The sequence below is a fragment of the Piliocolobus tephrosceles genome, chromosome 10 (assembly GCF_002776525.5).
Source record: "Piliocolobus tephrosceles isolate RC106 chromosome 10, ASM277652v3, whole genome shotgun sequence".
Classification (NCBI taxonomy): Eukaryota; Metazoa; Chordata; class Mammalia; order Primates; family Cercopithecidae; genus Piliocolobus; species Piliocolobus tephrosceles.
In genome coordinates this window covers 66,369,581-66,389,557 of record NC_045443.1, presented here as the reverse complement: position 1 = coordinate 66,389,557, position 19,977 = coordinate 66,369,581, and positions in this window count along the sequence as shown.

Below are 19,977 nucleotides of genomic sequence, written 5' to 3'. Positions count from 1 at the left end.
AAGTAAATATTGAATTTATTTAAGGTGTACAATGTAATGTTTTGATATACATATATGCTGTGAAATGATTACCCCAATCAAGCTAATTCAAATACCCATTACTGATATGGTTTGGGTGTATGTCCCCTCCAAATCACATGTGTTTCTGTTTGTGTGTTTGTTTGTTTGTTTGAGATGGAGTCTTGCTCTCTCGCCCAGCCTAGAGTGGCATAATCTCGTCACTGCAAACTCCGCCTCCCAGGTTCAAGTGATTCTCCTGTCTCAGCCTCCAGAGTAGCTGGGATTACAGGCACCTGCCACAACACCTGGGTAATTTTTATATTTTTAACAGCTATGGCATTTCTCTCTGTTGGCCAGGCTGGTCTCAAACTCCTGACCTCAAGTGATCCACCCGTCGTGGCCTCCCAAAGTTCTGGGATTACAGGTGTGAGCCACTGCGCCTGGCCCAAACCTCATGTTGAAGTGTGAGCCCCAGTGTTGGAGGTGGGGCCTAGTGGGAGGTGTTTGGGTTATGGGGGCAGATCCCTCTTCAATGGCTTGGTGCCCTCCTCACAGTAATAAGTGAGTTCTCACCCTGAGTTCATGTGAGATCTGGTTGTTTAAAAGAGTGTGGCATCTCCCTCAATCTCTCTTGTGCTCCTGTTCTCACCATGTGATGCGCTGGCTCCCGCTTTGATCTTCCACCATGATTGGAAGCTCCCTGAGGCCTCACCAGAGGCAGATGCTGACACCATGCTTTCTGTACAGCCTACAGAGCTGTGAGCCAATTAAATCTCTTTTTAAAATAAATTACCCAGTCTCAGATATTCCTTTATAGCGATGCAAGAATAGGCTAACACAATTAGCTAATATAGTTGTCTTTTTTATGTGTGGTGAGAACACTTAAGAGCTACTCTCTTAGCAAATTTCAAGTATACAATATATTATTATTAAGTATAGTCACCATTGGGTGCCCAGGAGGTAAATTCATCTTATAACTGAAAGTTTGCACCCTTTGACCAACGTCACCTCATTTCCCCCATCCCCAGGTCACCACTCTTCTACTCTCTGTTTCTATGAGTGCAACTTTTTTAGATTCCATGTATAAGTGAGATCATGTAGTATTTGTCTTTCTGTGTCTGGCTTATTTCAGTTGGCATAGTATCTTCCAGTTTCATCTATGCTGTTGCAAATGGCAGAATTTCCTTTTTAATGACTGAATAATATTCTGTTGTCTAACTTGCAGTCTAGATGCCTGATGGTGCCATGGAGAAAGCAGATCTTCTCTGTTTCTGCATGATACTTGACACGACATGGGAACTACTCATTCTTTGAGTAGTTTCTCCCCGCCTCATGGCTGCAGCAGCAGTCAAGCTATACGCCTCTTTGTTTACATCCAACCAGGGCAGAAGAGATTGGTTATCCATAGTTTCTTTTCAGAAGACCCTAACAAGGCTCTCCTCAAGTCTTATTAGCCCGGAGTGGCTGAGTCTTTCCTACCTTGGAACAACTAGTATGATTGAGATGATCATGAATGTGTCATAGTTCTTCTCTACAGCACTCAGGGCAATTTTAAATCCTGCTTTGTTACCTACTTTTCTTTTTCTTTATTTCTTTTCTTTTCTTGTTTTGATACAGGATATCACTCTGTCACCCAGGCTGAGTGCAGTGGTGCAAAATCATGGCTCACTGCAACCTCAACCTCCCGGGCTCAAGAGTTTCTCCCATCTCAGCCTCCCAGTTAGCTGAGACTGCAGGTGTGCATCACTAGACCCGGCTAATTTTTTTTTTTTTTATCATGGAGACGGGGTCCCACTATGTTGCTCGGGCTGATCTTGAACTCCTGGACTCAAGCTATCCTCCCACCTCGGCCTCCCAAAGTCCTGGGATTACAGGACTGGCCCACTTTCCTTATTTAACAACACATTGTGGACATCTTTCAACTTTTCTCTTAAAATGTAGTTTATAATAACTGTATTATTCATTTATTCAATATTCAATATAATTGGCATCCTAACTCTATTTCAGGGAACCCAATAGATACAAATAAGTTTCTGGAATGAATCCCTCACTATCCAGCTCTTTTTTCTGATATCTGAGCATTAGGAACAAAATAAAGTAAAATAAATTTTTGATAAACACCTCAATATGTAAACTCTCACTAATCACTATTCAAAATTCAGAAATCAAGTGGAGTTAGATGATGCAGTATGCCTCACTATTCACAAGCAGGTACTACATTGAGTCAGGGACAAGGAATACTTGTATCTACACTCTTAGCAAATTTTCAGTATACAATACGATATTATTAACTATAACCATCATATGATACATTAGATCTCTAGAATCACCCTACCTAACTGCAAAGTTGCAATCTTTGACCTATTTCTCTTCATTTCCTCCCCCTCCTCCCCCTTAGTAACAATAGTTTTACTCTGTTTTTATTTATTCTACTTTAAAAAAAAATTCTGCATTTAAGTGAAATAGATTTTAGGTGCCCTTAACACACACAAACACTGGGGTAATTATGGAAGTTGATGGATATGTAAATTAATTTGACTGTAGTAATCATTTCACTATGTATATCAAGACATCGTATTATACACCTCAAGTATGTATATGTATGCTAAAAATAAACAACAAGAACATAAACACTTTAATGGCTTCCCCTTGCATGTAAAAAGAAATTCATACTCCTCATGATGGTCTGGATGCCTTTCTCTACTTCATCTTACACCACTCTAGCCATACCAGCCTTCTTCCTGTTTCCTGAGCATGCCAAGTCAGATCTAGCTGCAGGCCATTATCCTCCTCTTCCCCCTGCCCGGACCCCTCTGTCTCTACCCCACCTTCTTCACAGAGCTGGTTCCTTCTCATCATTTATACTTCAGCTTAGGTGTCACCTTCTCAAAAAGGTCTTCCCAGACTACCCCTTCTAAAGCACTGCCCTTCCAAGGCAATTACAATGATATTGTTCATTTATTTGTTACCGTGAGCCATTTCCCCTACGAGAATAGAAGTCTGTGAGAATGGGGACATTAATTTATTTTCCACTGTATCCTCAGCACCTGGGATAAATGCTAGCCTGTAGAAGGCATTTAATAAATGTTTGTTGAATTAATGAATCTCATACAGTCCTCAGAACAATTTCCCCTCATTATACAGATGAAGAACTAAAGACACAAAAAACATAAACAAACCACTCTATGGCAGGGGGAGAAAGAAGATTTGGACCTAACTTGTTTAACCGTAGTCAAAACCCTTCAATACCACATTTTTAGCTTTTCATTTATAGATGTAACACCTAGATTGCATGTTTCTTCGTAGGAACTACAAATAATTTTTTTTCTTTTTGTCTCCTTAGAAAAATGTCTATTAGCTTCTCACAGTCATCTGCTCTACTGTGGAAGCAGCCGTTTCATTGCAAACTAAAAATCATGGAGGAAACTAACAACCAGCTCTCTGGAATGAGCAAGGCTGATTATTCTAAGAAGACATACTTTTTCTAAACGCTGTCATTCACAAATAGGTTTTAGGAAAAAACACCATAGGTGACATAAACCTTGCTTTTTGAAAAAGAAAACCAACGGCTGGATTCAGATTAGCAAATGGAACACAATTGGTTCATCTGAGCTTTCAGCTAAATTATTTCTATAGATCTCAGTTGGCTGCCCAGAGTCCAGCTGATCTGCTTTCTCAGCCACAACTCTCAAGTTCACATGAAGAAGCAAGGAAAACATTCTCAGATCTTGTATCCCTTTAAAAAATTTTCAAGTTATTACTCCAAGAAGGATTTCACAGAGGTAAAACTGGCATTATCTCAAATTTCCCATGAGTAAGCCAGCTGTAATGAAAGGTTGCTAAGAAATACTTATTTCCATCAAAGAACCACTTGGGGAAGTGGAGCCATGGGTGTTTCCCACCACCCCAGGCTCTAAAGTCCTTCTAAACTGGTTCATTTTAGCTCCTCAGGTATTAGCTACAATCATACTGGAAAATCTCTGCAAGATGAAATAGTAATATGTTCCTAAATTATAGGATTATTTTTCTGTGCTTCAAGCATTTAAAGTATTTACAAGAATTAGCTGTAAGCAAATATTCCAAGATACGGTCTGCACATGCTACCTTGCCTCTTGTTAAGCTGACAGTACTTTGGATTGCTAAGATTTCCCAACAGTAGATATCTAATTCACACAGCTCCTCACTTTCCAATAATTTTTTCCACCAGAAATTGGCTTAAGACAAAGAAGTGGAAAGCTAGGGAGCTGGGGGTGCATTTTGAAATTTTAAAGTTATTTTTATTTCAATAGTTTTTCAGGTACAGGTGGTTTTGGTTACATGGATAAGTTATTTAATGGTGATTTCTGAGATTTTGGTGCATCACCTGAACTGTATACTATACCCTATATATCATTCTTTATCCATCATCCCCCTCTCAGCCTTCCTCCTTGAATCCCCAAAATTCATTATATCATTCTTATGCCTTTGCATCCTCATAGCTTAGCTCCCACTTATAAGTGAGAACATATGGTATTTGGTTTTCCATTCCTGAGTTACTTCACTTAGAATAATGGCCTCCAGCTCCATCCAAGTTGCCCTTTTTATGGCTGAGTAGTATTCCATAGCATATTTATACCACATTTTCTTTATCTACTCGTTGGTTGATTGGCATTTAAGCTGGTTCCACATATTTGCAATTGCTAATTGTGTTGCTATAAACATGCATGTGTCTTTTTCATGTAATAACTTATGTTCCTCTGGGTAGATATGCAGTAGTGGGATTGCTGGATCGAAAGGTAATTCTACTTTTAGTTCTTTAAGGAATCTCCACACCGGTTTCCATAGTGGTTGTACTAATTTACATTCCCACCAGCAGGGTAAAAGTGTTCCCTTTTCACCACATCCATGTCAACATCTATTGTTTTTTCACTTTTTAAATTATGGCCATTCTTGCAGGAGTAACATGGTATCTCATTGTGGTTTTAATTTGCATCTCCCTGATCATTACTGATGTTGAGCATTTTTTTCGTATGTTTATTGGCTGTGTATCTTCTTTTGAGAATTGTCTATTCATGTTCTTTGCCCACTTTTAATGATATTATTTGCTTTTTTCTGGCTGATTCGTTTGAGTTCCTTGCAGATTCTGGATATCAGTCCTTTGCTGGATGCATAGTCTGTAAATATTTTCTCCTGGGGTGCATTTAATGAGACATATGAGGAAATAAATTATGTTTACGCTAGGAAGAATATATAACACACTGCAAACATGCTGAAAATATTCTGATTTCCAAATTCTATTTAAAAGTGTCCTGGCCTATGCCTAGTAGTGGCAAAGAGGCAGAGCATGATAAAACTGTCTTATACTATTCTTGCAGTTTTGCTTATCTTGAAGGTCAGTCGCTACTTGGGACCTAGTGCCAATTTTCTCATTACAACATGAAAAGCAAATAACTCTGTTATTTCTCTTATACCCCAATGCCAGGATTATAACAGGGTGGTTTTGTGCTGTTGTTGTTTTTGGTTTTTTGCCTTGTTCTCATGCCTTTAACATCCTCGGAAATACTACAGTGTATCTTTTCACATTATCAGATTGGCAAAGAATAAAAGCCTGACAATATTGAGTGTTGACAAGAATGCAGAACAATGAGAACATTCATACAATGCTGATGGGAATATATATCGGTTAATCCCCTTGGAAATCAGCTTGTCAGTGCTCAGAATAGTTGAAGATTCATATAACCTCAGACCTAGCAATACTACTTCTAGGAATAAACTCTGAATGTTTCTATAAAAAACGCTTATGAGAATGTTCATTATGGCTCTATTGGTAATTATAAAAACTGGAAATAGGATACATTTCCATTTAAAGTAGAATAGATAAATTGTAGTATATATTTGTTTCAGATCTTGTATTTGTGTTAAGGGAATATATACATATTTTTCTATATTTGAAACAAATATAGCAAAATGTTAAAATTTTATAAAATTGGGCTGTGGATACGTTGATGATGGCCATATTATTCTCTATACTCTCATTTTTGAAATGTTACGAAAAAAGCACTACTGCTATGGGTAGTTTATTTTCATTCAATTAATTGGTTGAGCATCTTCTATGAGTCAGGCATTATGCTACGTGCTAGGAGCCAAAGAGTCCCTGTCTTCAGAAAACCTGGAATCGTGTGGGGACTTTCTGAAACAATCCTCTCTGACCCCGTGGCAATTAATTTGTACCTCTGTTATCATCTTCTGCCTTCTGTTAGGGCTCCAGGCTCATAATATTTTTCTCTCTATAGCAACGCTATCCCATATAACTTTCCACAGCAATTGAAATATTCTGTATATATGTTGTTCAATATGGTAGCCACTAGCCACCATTTAGCCATTAAATACTTGAAATGTGACTAATTTAACTGAGGAACTGGATTTTTAATTCTAATTAATTTTGATTTAAATAGCCTCATATCACTAGAAGCTACGTACTGGACAGTACATCTGCGGAGTATCCATTCTTTGAGGGTAGGGACTGTGTCTTTCTCATTTTTGTAGCCCATGCCTGGAGTCCTAGTTGCATTCTCAGAGAGTACCTAGCAAGATGCTGTATCTCACAGAAGACTTTTTTTTTTTTCTTTTTTTTTGAGGCAGGGTCTCACTCTGTCACCCAGGCTGGAGTACACTGGTGTGATCCCAGCTCACCACAACCTCAAACTCCCAGGCTCAAGCAATCCTTCTGCCTCAGCTTCCTTAGTGGCTGGGACTAGAGGCATGCATCACCACGCCCAGCTAATTAAAAAAATTTTTTTTTTTGCTTTTTAGAGACGCGTTCTCACTATATTGCCCAGGCTGGTCTCGAACTTCTGAGCTTAATGGTCCTGCTGCCTCAGCCTCCCAAAGTGTTGGCATTACAGGCGTGAGCCACTGCACCTGGCTCACAGAAGATATTTGACAAATATCTGTTGAATTCTGGAATTAAATCCTTGTTGGTGTCATTACCAACCATGTACTCCAGGGAAATTCACTTAATCCTTGTTTATTCATTTATCAAACATGTACTGTACACCAGTTCTGTGCTGAGTCAAGGGAATATAAAAATAAATAAAACATAGCCACTTTCCTTGAGGAATTCATGATCTTGTCTGAGTAGTAGTTGTCTTAGAAATAAAACAAGAAGGTTAATCCTGATGATTTCTAAGATATCTTCCAGCCTTAAGGTTCTATGAATACATTCATTGAATTGTTCATTTGTGCCTATGATCACTTTGAAAGTGTATGCAAATTGACAATAAATCAATAAAATAAAGGTATTTAAACTTGTCAAGTTTTGGTCTCATTCATTCATTTAACAAATATTTACAGAACACTTGTTATGGATGTTTTGATTGCCTCCTCTTTGGTGAGAGCAATTTTCACTCCAGGATTGTGGGGGTAGCTAAACACACAACAGCTCACACTAGACAGTTGAGATTGATAGTAGTTTGTTAGTCACATGAAGTCACAGCCTGGGGGAGGAAGATACCCCATGCCATGCAGGGTCACACAGGGTTGCACTCAGGGTCAGAGTGAAGAGCCAAGTGCCATGGAGGCAGGATTTGGAGTATCAAGGGGGTGAGGTGGCCTAGTTCCTGTGGGAGGATGTGATTGACTTGTTTGAATAATTCCCTAAGCAGGCAGAGAACCCACTAGTCTGGGATAAACAGGAACTCTGGTTGATTTGATGAGGAGGGCTATTTGGCTAGAGGACCTTATTCATGGGAGCTGAACAGGAGAGAAGAAACTTGCAGTTAGGCCATTTGATACCCTCCTGATTTTACCATATATGTCAAGGCAACATGTAAAATTGAGGCTTAATAGGCAACACATAAAATTGAGCCTTAATTTTAGATTTTCCATCACAATGGGTCAGACATTATGCCAGGCACCCTCATGAGCAAGACAAGAACAAGTGGATCCTGCCCTCATGGGTCTTACAGTTAAGTTTTAGGGCCATATTGGTGGAATCAGTGGATTGTACTGTAGTTTACAACAGGAACTTTTGTTCCCACCTCTCTAACTCTGCCATGGGTCCCAGGGCCCAAGAGCATGGAGAATGGATGATGGCGTCCTTTGGCCACTAGAGGGCATTTCTTGCTTTCTGCATAGGCCCCTGGGTTCCTTGGGTTTTTGCTAAAATTGCCAGTTCAGTGTACTGGTTGATTCTTAACTCTGGTACGCATCAGAACCGATTGGGAAAATTTTAAAACAGCTTCACCTCCAGCGACTCCATTCGGTAGGAATAGGGTTGAGCTCGGGCCTCTATGATTTGCCGTTTCCCATGTGATTCTGATGGATAAGCAGAGCTGAACAGTGAAACCTTTCAGTAAGATAAACTACATTCCGATTTACAGGGATTCTCATTTTAGCGTAAGAAATAAAATGAGGATTCCTCACATGTTTACCTATGCAATTAGTCCATCACGGCATAAACAAGCATCCTTTTTTTTCTTACAAAGCATGTCTGAAGGCCAGAACAACTATCCCTTTTGAGTTAAATTTTAAAGTAAAATTTGATCATTCTTGGGTTCAGGATTTTATTTTATTGATTTTTTTCAATTTTCAACTTCTAAATTTTGTCTAGATTCTCTGTGCTCCAAATGTAAAATCAAGAATGAGAACACTGGCAGAAGTAAGGAAAGATGAGACCTGTTTTGAAAACAAATTTTAGAGAAACTATGCGAACAGATTATGTTCTTCAGGGGCCTGGCACACGATGACATCTAACACCCATGGCCAATAGCATTCATAATCACCAGTGTGCAGTGCCATACTCTGCCTACTGGTAATTCCCAGCCATCCAGGAAATATGTAAAACACTGGCTAGAAAGTGTTCTTGTGACATGAAGAGGTACTCAGCAGGTGGCTGTAGGGTGCACTGGTCACCTGTTAAGTGCAGGTCTCCTGGAGGACCTGCTTCCCTGTCCCAGCTCAGCCCACACTAGCTCTGTCACTCTGAGACTTATAACCAGGCTAGGTGCAATGGCTTATGCCTATAATCTCAGCACGTTGGGAGGCCGAGGCAAGTGGATCATTTGAGGTCAGGAGTTCAAGACCAGCCTGGCCAACATGGGAAACCCCATCTCTACTAAAAATTACAAAAATTAGCCGGGCGTGGTGGTATGTGCCTGTAGTCCCAGTTACTTGGGAGACAGAGGCAGGAGAATCGCTTGAACCCAGGAGGCGGAGGTTGCAGTGAGCCGAGATCGCGCCACTGCACTCAAGTCTGAGTGACAGAGCAAGACCCCATCTCAAAAAAAAGGAAAAGAAAAAAAAGACTTATAGTCATTGAGTCCCTGTCTCCTCAGTAGTACTCTTCTCAAGGTCATTGGGAGGATTAAATTAGATAGTGTACATTAAAGTCATTTATAAATATTTCTAAATGATTTATAAATCATTTCTAAAACCAAAATAGCCCAGACCTCACCAGACTCAGCCTGTGAGTGGTAACAAGTCACATTGACATTCATGCTGAATTATAATGATGGACCACTTAAGAAGGAAGGCTTGCGGCTGCCCTGAGTCTACATACAAAAGCTGCCTTGCCTTTGGAAGCAAAGTAGAGGTGGGAAGGCTGGCCCTATCACCATCCCATGCTGTGCTTGTCATCTAGATTCCCAAAGCTGCAAGCTTGGAAACTAGGTGCTTTGGTTTGGGCTCTGGAGAAGCCCCTCCAGCCAGTGTGAACCTGTATAAGTGTTGGGGATGGGGAGGGGGAGCAAAAGAGACGGGACTTCATGCCTTCCCCTTCTATTTTCCTCATCCACCCTCCACCATCTCTCTCCCAGGACAGACAAAGAATTCTTCTCCTTCTGCTCAAAAACCAAACTCTCTCAAGCATTCACTTCTGCAAGCAGTTACCTGAAGGAGTCACCATCTACAAACAGCTCCCGTCTGAATGGCTTGAGACACAGTAGGGCACGCTGCCACAGAGATTTACAGGGTTATCATGCCCACTTCCTGACTCACTCCTTTCTCATTTGATCCTGAGAAACCGGAAGTAAAAGGCCACAATAATTGGAAATGACCTGACTTCCCATCCTTTAGCACTGAGTCACCGAGTCCTTAGGTGCTCTCCTCTGTTAAAGTTTTACCATGGTGAGTTTTGCTGTTGTTGCTGCTTTGTTTTGAAACGGCTCCCCCAAAACCTTAAGTGAGTTCTTGAGTGATGTATGTATGGTTGCTTGTTTTAAAATCAGTGCTATTATTTGATTATAAATTATTCTATGAAAGAAGTTGAAAGGAAGACTCTAGGCAAGAGACCCACAGAGTTATTTAAGGATTATAGACTTATTTTCAAAGCAGTTATGCTAAATTATGGATGATGCACTCCCTGGAAGCCGATGTGAGCCTCTCTAGAAAAGGCGAATGTTTCTCTTTTAGGTAAGTTGACAATTTATGTCTGCCCTCCGGTGACTTTAAAATCACACAAAAGACTCTTCTATTTATTAATTGTCAGGAAATTTTTTAAAGCTCCCAGGGCTAAATTATGTGTGTCCCCTTCCAACCAAGATAATTAAATAATAGAATACGGTATATTGGGTCCTGATGGGGTGGATAGCAGAGCTGCCGACCAAACATGCTGGGACCTCACTTGGCCTGAGAACTACCAGAGAGCACTTTTTTTTTTTTTTTCTTTTAAAACCCAGTTTAGGAGGCTCATTTATGACCTCACTTGGCCTGAGAACTACCAGAGAGCACTTTTTTTTTTTTCTTTTAAAACCCAGTTTAGGAGGCTCATTTATGAGCCTATGCAAATCAGACATTCCTTGGTGTTTGCTTCTGAATTATTCATTGTATCACTCATCCTACTATCACTCATCCTACTATAGGAAACAGAGCAAGAATTTACCAAATAACAACTTGAATGGAGTTGTCTGTCCCAACGCCCAAGACATCCCACAAAATTTGAAGTTTTCTCCAGGGGCATGGGTGTGTCAGGGTGTGAACTTATAAATGACTCTCTCTTGAACTAAACATGTAATTAGAAATTCCATATCAGATATGCTTACTTCAGATGGCGCAACCAAAAAGAATCATCATAACCTTTATATTAAAACGATAACAAATAATCTATTATGAATCTTGCTTCCCTTTTTCATAATTGCCCACCATTTACAAAATACATGTCTAGGCAAATCAGGCTGCTCAACAGAGTATTAAAAAGTATAGGCTTTACTTGTTTTATAAAGCCAAGCCATAACTGTAACAGCTAGTAGTAACAGCTGCCATTTTATAGAACACTGGCTTACTACTCACAGGGCATCATCCTGGATGTTTTACACTCACCATCTCATTTAACCTCCTGCCGACTCTTGAAGCAGGTACGGTTATTTTGTCTGTTTTACAGATGGGGAAACCAAGGCTCAGAAAGGTCAAGCAGCCCGCTCAGGTCAGCCAATAGTAAAGTCTGGATAGGGCACTTACATAGAGTTGCATAAGTCACTCACTGCTCCAAAGGCACTGGCAGCCAAACGAATAAATAGAAGTCGAAATCCAGCCTGTGTTTCACTTGCCCAGCCACACGCCGGCAGGGCTGCACCCACCAGAGGGGACACCTTCCTCTAACATAAACAAAGGCACTAAATGGGCTAGCAGCAGCCCTGGGGATAGAACCCAGCATCAAAGCTACTGAGCTGATTCCACAGCCCCTGTGCTTCACACTAGACTGACTACCTTGCCAAGTACATTTTCCTACCTCAGAGGGGCCCATAAAGGTCACACACTGTTCCATTACTTTCTACTGGCTGGGCTTGGGGATGGGCATAGGCAGGAGGATATGTTTATCCCCAGAACGAAGGGATACATGTCCTGTAACTTTGGAGTAGCCGGTTTTCTGGTTTATTGTGAAGGGTAGTGACTGGGAGCAGCAGCAAAGCATTGTCCCAGAAACTGCCGGTGACCTGACCCCTGGAAGGTTTTTCTGGCCTGCTTTATGGAGCTCACCCAACTGTGAGAGTCAAAGTGGTGCTGATGAGTGGCTGCAAAGGTGCTCATGAGAGAAAACACTCCAACACAATAAGCCAGCAGACAGGAATCCTCACGCTGACTCCACTACTCACTGCCGTTTGACCTCCGACTGGTCACTTAGCCTCAGTGACTTCTACTTTTCTATCTGAAAATGCAGACAATGGTAACAGATGGCCCTAAAGTCTTCAAGGGAACAGTGCTCAGAAGTAACCCTAGGAAACATTTTGAAGCAGGCAACATTTATCTTTGGTACTTATGTCACCTGTCCACCTCTTTCTGCTTCATTTCTTCCCACCCTACCCCCAGCATTCCCCTCTTCCCTAATCTTTCTATGCGGAGAGAGGAGTCAACCAATGAAACCAATCAGCAATATAGATGTTAGGGATTAAAAATATTCACTTTCCCAAAACTATCTTTAACCCAAAGAGAAGGCAAGGAAGGCTTTGCCCAAAGATCCAATTGCAGTTGGGTGAATTTTTGTGGCAGATGAGGGTTTTGGTTATTTCCGGAGCCTGTAAATTACATAAAGTAAGCAACGAAGGATTGGGCTGTCCTGGGACAACTTTGTAAAGTAGTTTTTTAAAAAAAGAAAATCATATATATATATATATATATATATATATATATACACACACATATATATATACACACATATATATACATCAGGTTGGTAGAATATTGCATAATTATTATAAATGGTCATTTACAAAGACTATGAGGCAACAGCAGGGACAATTCCCAAGTATAATGCCCAGAGCACGTGCCCTGAGCACCACTCCCAGGTGTAATGTGACACTATTTAAAGAAGCAGGAGCCCAAAACATGTGTCAGCTATGAGACAGAGCTACATAAAAATTACATGCATAAATAAACAGAAAGAGCCTGGAACGTATCATAGAAGAGTGAAAACAAATTATTGGTTGAAGTGATGGAACAGTGAGTGATTTTTAAATTTTTAGTCAATGTTACAACAGTGTAAAATACATTTAGAAATGCTAAAAAAGAAAAAAATCATTAAAAATTTATAGAAAATTGATAGCGTAGGTAAATGAATTCCCTATTGTCATAATTTCAGAATGGTAATATATATATATATTTTAACTTAGTATAAGATATCTTAGCTGCACATGGTGGCACACACCTGTAGTTTCAGCTGCTGAGGGAGGTTGAAATGGAAGGATCACTTGAGGCCAGGAGTTTGAGGCCAATCTGGACAACATAGCAAGGCTTCTTTCCAAAAAATAAAAAGTAAAAAAAGGAATTTTAAGATTTAACATTTCCATGAAGCTCAATATTGTTTTTGCCAATATAAACATACGATATCATCAACCAAATACTTGAGAGTCTTTATATTAAAATGTTATGTTTATCTAAGAAAAATTTGTCAAGGTTCTTCTAAAAAAAGAAAGTAGTCAAAAATATATGACAACATTGTGGTGATTCTGAGGACAGAGAATAGCATGAGGCACCTTTATACCTCAGAACAAATCAGAGGTATGTGCTTTGTAAACGTTCACCAAATAGATGAGTGAGTCATTTTCCAGAAGTGTCCAAATGAATCTAAAATCTCCTTCCACCTAATCACCACCTTTGCAGGGGTTTCTGAATGAATACCCACAGACACCTGTTAGGTAGAGAGCTAAGGACCATGTCATTCCCATCTCCCAAATAACAGATACTATGTTTCCTGTTAATGTGATTTCTGTTCTTATCCAAATGAAAAATTAAAACAAATTTCATACACTACAACTAGCTCTGCACTCCATCAGCTTTAAAGATTTTTCGCGTGCATACCTTAGAGTCTGTGACCTTCTTAAGCTACCCTCCTGTTCTTCACCCTTAAAAAGCAAATTTGTTGAATTACAGACTGCCAAAGCTAGAAGGAACTTTACCAGTCATTTGGCTTATTTTACAGATGAGCAAAATGGAAGCTCAGAAGGTCCTGCTCTAAGATCTGCCCGTCCATGACATACATTTAAATTAATTAAATTAATGGACTCTTCCACTCCAACTACAAGAGTAATTTATGCTTGCTATATGATATATTAAAATATAAAAATTATTCATAATTCTACCACCCAGAGATAACCACCATTAACATGTATGTGTCTTTCTGGGCCCTTAGTGACTACTGCGGATGGACAGGAGCGTGGAATAACAAGTGTGCAGGGAGCTGGGGGACATGACACGGCTGAGCTCTGGTCAAGGCAGGATTCCTGTACCACATGCTTCTGCTCCTTTGGCTTCCCTCCTGGGACAGCCTTGGCACATGAAACCCAGGGTAGTCTATGAGAGGGATTTACATCATGTCCACACCAGCCATATCCATCTTGGGTATACCTGTCTTCAGAACTATGAGGAAAGAAATTTCTGTTGTTTATGCTACCCACTATATGGTATTCTATTATGGCCACCCAAGCTGACAAATGGATTTTGGTACCACAAAGAGGGGTGCTGCTATAACAAATACCTAAACACGTAAAGTGGCTTTGTAGCTGGGTAATGGGTAGAAGCTGCAAGTCTGAGATGAGGACACCCACGTGATTGAGTCCTGGTGAGGGCTCTCTTCCAGGCCTGTGGTTGGCCGCCTTCTCACTGGGCTCTCACATGGCCTTTGCTTGGAGGGAGATCTCTCTCTTTTCCTCTCCTTATAAAGGCACTAATCCATCAGAAGGACCCCACTGTCATGATCTCATCTAAACTTAAGTACTTCCTAAAGACCCTATCTCCAAATACCTTATATTGGCAGTTATGTTTTAACACAAGAATTGTGGGGGTACACGAACATCAGTCCATAGCCCTAGGGGAGAATACTTGAATTGTGAGAGCACCAAGTTGGGGACAGCTGGGAGAGTAGCAATATTTGGTAGGCACCAATTTCTTCTTTCCCTTTCCTGTCCACTCCACTACATCTAATAAATAGCTTTATTTTCTTTTCATTGTAAAAAGTTCCTCTGTCTATAAGATAAAATGCATGGATCGAGGAGGGTTTAGTTATCCTTTGATTCTTCTACCCTATCATTGAGGTTTTCTGCAATATTTATTTGCCAATGAATTGTGAACATTTTCCTACATTAATAAACCTTCTTCTATAGTTGATTTTTTAGCCTCTTCGTAAGAGTCTACAACATGCATGACTCATACTTTATTTAATTAGGATTATTTTTGGAAATCTAGATTTTTCCAATTTTTTACTATTAAAAACAAAACTGTAATGAATATCCTTGAATAGTAAAATATTTGTGCACATCTGCTGGGTTTTTTTAGGATAAATACTTAGAATTGCTGGATGAAAGAGTATAAATATTTTAAAGGCATTTGATACACAAGGCCTAATTAGCTCCAGAAAGTTGTTTTAATGCTCAATTCTACCCATCTGAGTTGGGCCCTGTTTTATGTTGGCCAAAATTTGGAAATCATTCCCTTCTGCCATCTAGGCCTCGCTTTGATTACTTAAATCACAAGAAAGTAGAAAACTTAGGTCCCAGGAGACACAAGTTTCAGACAAGAAGAGACAGAACCCAGTCAAAAGGTTTTCCTTGTCCCTTTATTTCCTACCTAAGACAGAGCTAAGGAACATTCAGACATCCCCTCTGCTCTCTGCCAAAGTGACATAGCATTGAACATCTGAGAAGTCCAGGATTTCTGAACTGACTCAGTTCAGTTTGGACAAAAAGGAGGATAAAAAGGGTTTTGTCCACAAATCACAGCCAAGTCAGTGGGGTGACAGTTTCTGGGCCCTTTGGTTTCCTCACCTGGGTCAGAAATGGTAGATCAAGGCGGCCTCTAGTCACAGTCGTTTTCCTCTTTTATTGCAGCCTCAATACCAATTGTCCTTCCTCATTTGAGACACTGTTGCTTATGAAAACATTAAACAACATGCAAGCAAACTTTTTGGTTGAGAAGGAACTTCTCAGAAGAATTCTGCAAACATCGCATGTTTCTTTTTTTTTATTCTCTTTGTTCCAAATATTTAAATATTTTGTCTGCCTTCAGGGAAAAGGATTCACCCATCCTAGTAGAAACTGCTTACTTCTACCTTCTGAAAACAGGAAATAATAAGGACTAGCACATATACAGTACCTACTACGTAGTAGCAGTGTAGTAAACACTTTATGCCAATTTATTCACTTTATCTTTGTAATAGCCTGCTCTTGTAGATATTATTATTGACATTTTTATCTCCATTATTTATTTGAAGAAATAGAGGCACAGGAAGTTAAATAATTTACAACTAGTGCATGGCAAAGCTGAAAGCACAGATTGGCTTACGGATCAAGTTCAACAGCATTACACCCTTGGGCTCCTGCCTCCCTCTGTGATCCTGGCTGAGATCTTGCCTCATAGGCCCTTTATTTTTCATTCACAACAAAACAGACAGACATCACTGCAAACAGTCACTTTCAGTTATTGTAGTGTCTCCTGGAATATCTTCCTACCTCTATCCATATCTTTCCTTCCTAATCCCTATTCCCCTTTCTTCTTCGTCCAATTTTATCTATTTGAGACCATGTCTGGCTGTGGTTTTTGGTTCTCTCACCTGTGCTTAAAACCTATGAAATCAGTGTGACTCAGAGTGGTTCAGTCCCTTTCCCTGCCTCTCAGCCCAGTTTTCAGGCTGACAATGGTTACTCTATATTTTAATTGCAGTAACATTTAATTATAACTGTGACAGCAGCAGGTATGACATGCAGAAGATAATACATAGAATTGATTTAGTAAATACATGTATACACCCATGAAAGGTATTTCCATTAGTCAAGTAGACAAAAGCAAGACTTTTACTTGGAAGCTTAAGGGCAGCAGGGAACAGAACCATACCTTCTGCAGTTGGCATGTTTGTATCAAGGTTGTTTATGAGAATTTGTCATGTGCTTGCTTGCCCTTCCTCCAAGGCACACAGTATAAGCTCTCTTTTGCAAATGGGACTCTTGAGGCTGAAGAGGTAAGGTAAGCTGATTCCAGTGGGTCTGAGGCAAGGCCAGATGTGTACCAGTGCTCCATCCTGCTGGTTCAGACGCTGACCCAGAGGCCTGTGCTCTCTGGTTCCTTTGCTATTGATGTCATACGATATAATAAACCAGAAAATCTAGGCCTGAAGATTACCATCTTCCTCTTTGGAAAGAAATCTTCCTCTTTGCCAATGACAATGCCAAGATATGGGTTATAAATTCCTATAAGAGAGAAACATCAGCTGGCTTAAAAGGAAAAATCACCCACCCCACCTACATTTATCAGTGATAGCTGATAGGATTATCATATACTGAAGAAATGAAAAGACAGGTCTTACCCATATGCTATGCGGTGACTCTTTGCAATCTTTTAAATGTGCTGGTGGTTTCACACAAGGTATCCAATCTGCCCCGAATGCCCCTCAGTTTGTATTTCATTTTCTTTTCTTATAAAACACTCTCTCTCTTTTTTCTCTCCACCCCCCAACACTCTATATATACATATACATGTACATATATTGTACACATGTATGCACATACACACATGCATAGATGAATTCATGCTGTTTAAGCTACATTTTTACCATTTTTTTTGGCTCACCCTTTCTTCTTTCTTCCCCTTCTTCTCACATGAGCCACTCTCCAAAGGAAACCATGTTGTTTACATGGTTGTTTCTTCCATAGTTTTACCAATGCTCATCTAATCCTATTTAAATAAATATGTAAACACACAAACACACAAATGCATTTTCATACATACATTTTATACAGGTGCATGCCATTTTTTTTTTTTTTACAAAGATGAGATCATATTATATGTACTTTTTTTTTTTTAAGACTGAGTGTTGCCCTGTCTGTCATCCAAGCTGGAGTGTAGTGGTGTAATCTTAGCTCACTGCAACTTCCACCTCCCAGATTCAAGCGATTCTCCTGCCTCAGCCTCCCGAGTAGCTGGGACTACAGGTGCTTGCCACCATGCCCAGCTAATTTTTCTATTTTTAGTAGAGATGAGGTTTCACCACGTTGACCAGGCTGGTCTCGAACTCCTGACCTCAAGCAATCTGCCTGCCTGGCCCTCCCAAAGTGTTGGGATTGCAGGCATGAGCCACCGCGCCCAAACTGTATGTACTTTTACTAGCCAGTTTAAAAGAAATCTTTGTATAAAATGATGTTGATACTAATTTTTCAGTATTATTTGAATTAAAATATTTTTTCTAGGTAAGTAAATTCTGGTATCAACAATATTGTATCTTGTACCTGTTCTGTCCAAAACTTCTTGTATGATATGAGGTTTTTGGGGTTTTGTGAGTTTTGTTCATTTGTTTTGCTTTGTTTTGAGGGAGGCTCAGGCTGGAGTGCAGTGGTGCAATCTCAGCTCACTGTAACCTCCACCTTCTGGGCTCAAGTGATCCTCCCATCTCAGCCTCCTGAGTAGCTGGGACTGCAGGCACACGCCACCATGCCTGGCTAATTTTTAAGCTTTTTGTAGACACAGGGTCTTACTACGTTGCCCAGGCTGGTCTGGAATTCCTGGACTCAAGTGATCTTCCCACTTTGGCCTCCCAAAGCTGGGGTTACAGGTGTGAGCCACTGTGCCTGGCGTGATATGAGTTTTTAATATTATATAAACACATGTCTTTTATTTATTTATTTATTGAGACAGGGTTTCACTCATGTCACCCAGGCTGGAGTGCAGTGGCATACTCTCGGCTCACTACAACCTCTGCTTCAAGGGCTCAAGCAATCCTCCTTCCTCAGCCTCCCAAGTAACTGAAGCTATAGACAGGCATCACCAGCCTGGCTAATTTTTGTATTTTTAGTAGAGATGGTGTTTCACCATGTTGCCCAGGCTGGTCTCGAACTCCTGACCTCAAGTGATCCATCTGCCTCCGCCTCCCAAAGGGTTGGGATTACAGGCGTGAGCCACCGTGCCCAGCCTATCTTTTCTATTATAGCTTCTTGAGTTTCCCCTTTATCTCCTTCTCTCATCTAATCCTTCTGACTAACACTTACTCAAATTCCCAGAATCAACTCAAACTCAGAATTCACCTCTTATATATCAAATTCCCTGACTCACCCTTCCTTCCATCCCAGGCAGAGTTAATTCTCTTTCTTCTGTACAAACCTCCTTAGCACATTGAATTGTTCTTGTCTGAGTTCGTCAGCCCCACTGATTACAAGATTCTGGAAGGCAGACTCAGTATCCTATTCACCTTTACCAAATCCAGCAGCAAACACAATGCTTTAAATGCCACTACTCGATATCTCTGTTGACAAATTACATATTTAATTGTTTTAATGTAAATTTTAATTTTATACCTAGTGTAAATTATTTAATCAGTGCTTCCAGAAAACAAAGCTAAAGCAAAAGATTAGGTTAACTTGGTATTCCTGAATGAGATGACAAGAATGCATATATGCGATGCTTAATGGATCTTTCGGGGGGAAAAAGAGCATTTATTCATTTTACCGTAGACTCTGAATTACTACACAGAGGGAGATAAGTCAAGAACCAGTGCAATATTTGTCCTGTGCCTGACTTGTTTCACTTAACACATTGTCCTCTAGATTTATCCATATTCTCACAAATGACAGGACTTTGTTTTTTATGACCAAACAGTATTCCATCATATGTATATAACACATTTAAAAAATCCATTCATTTGTTGATGAACACTTAGGTTGATTCCTTCTTGGCTATTGTGAATAGTGCTGTAATAAATAGGAGAGTACAGATATCTCTTTGACATACTGATTTCATTTCCTTTGTATATATACCCAGCGGTGGTATTGCTGAATCACGTGGTACTTCTATTTTTAATTCTTGGAAACTCCATACTGTTTTCCATAATGGCCGTACTAATTTACTTTTCCACCAACAGTGTATAAGAATTCCCCTTTCTCCACACATAAGGACAAATACTGCATGATCTCACTCATAGGTGGAATATAAAAAAACGGATCTCATAGAAGTAGAGAGTAGAATGGTGGTTATTAGAGGCTGGGGAGAGTAAGGAGGAGAGGGGGATAGGGACAGGCTGTCAACAGG